The sequence below is a fragment of the Nematolebias whitei genome, chromosome 1 (genome assembly GCF_014905685.2).
Source record: "Nematolebias whitei isolate Nwh7 chromosome 1, NemWhi1, whole genome shotgun sequence".
Taxonomy (NCBI): Eukaryota; Metazoa; Chordata; class Actinopteri; order Cyprinodontiformes; family Rivulidae; genus Nematolebias; species Nematolebias whitei.
In genome coordinates, this window is record NC_056498.1 from 58,867,823 (window position 1) to 58,869,198 (window position 1,376).

The 1,376-nt window shown below is 40.5% G+C and overlaps 1 protein-coding gene across 1 annotated transcript in view; it reads left to right on the forward strand.

Moving 5' to 3' along the window:
• The window catches only part of lrpprc (leucine-rich pentatricopeptide repeat containing), a 105,969-nt gene that overhangs the window by 46,358 nt on the left and 58,235 nt on the right, over window positions 1–1,376 (forward strand). The gene's annotated exons all lie outside the window — the stretch shown is intronic.

Consider the following 1,376-nt stretch of genomic DNA (forward strand, 5'->3'; position numbering starts at 1 on the left):
ATACTGTGTACATTCACTTCATATGCTGCTTTGTCACTTTACTACAAATGTCATTGTCAGGGCCTTCATTTTATTTTATAGATATACTTTTTTCCATCCATCCATCCATTATCTTTACCCACTTCTTCTATTTTGGGTCACGGGGGTCGCCGGTGCCCATGTCCAGCAATCACTGTGCGAGGGGCGGGGTACACCCTGGATGGGTCGCAAGTCCATCACAGGGCCACATAGGGATAAACGAGACAAACAAACATTTACTCTCTCACTCACACCTAGGGACAATTTCGAGTTACCAATCAGCCTAACATGCATGGTTTTTTTTTTTTCTGTGGGAGGAAACCGGAGTACCCAGAGAAAACCCACCCATGCACGGAGAGAACATGCAAACTCCACCCAGAAAGGCCCCTGGACCGGGGTTTGAACCAGGGACCTGCTCTCTGAGAGGCAGCAGCTCTACCAGTTGTGCCACCGTGCTGCCTGATATACTTTTTTATATTTTTATACTGCTATACTACAATTTAGGACAGTATCATACTTTTATTATTTCCTTTTATGCTTATGTTTATTAAATGTTTTAATGTTTAATGCTTATTGATGCACCAGGGGTCTGAGAGCAATATAATTTCAATCCTGTGTATGTCCTGTACATATTGCAGTTTTGACAATAAAGTTGACTTTGATAGGTTGGGAAAATTGTACCATACCTGAGTGCTTAACCAAAAACAGATGCTTTTGAACTCCTGTGAGCATTTCAAATAATTCAGTTTGTGAAAAGAGCATTTTAATAAATATGACAACCTTTACCATGACATTGAAGCCAAAATGGGATTCCATACCTTGGACAGATTTACAATTTTTGGGAAAAATAAAAAATAAAAAACACTAAACCAGCCACTAGGAAGAACAAGCAAACACGTCTATTGATTGTGCCAGAAATGTGTCTGTTCTCAATAACTCAGTAAATCTCATAATGCTCAGATGTCCTAGTTTTCCACCAACTTTGAAAGCAGCATTACTTTTGTGAATCTGCAGCAGTAACAGTCACATTGACAGGCAAGCTGATCCATGCGCTCGTGTTGACAGATTCATCCACAGCAGGTGGTTTGTACACATGTATTTGAAAAGTAGTGTGTGCAGAATATTCCTTTTTGTGCAGTTTGAAAATTGAAAAACAGTTTATTCATTTGTGAGGTTCTCTTGTAGATCTTATTGTATGAAAACAATGCAAACAACAAATGAAGGAGATGATTGTGGATTTCAGAGGATCAAACCCCTTAGGAGGATCTGCGGTGGAAGTGGTCTCCAGCTACAAGTACTTGGGTGTGCACCTGAATGACAACCTCAGCTGGAGCAACAACACCACCAGCCTGATCAAG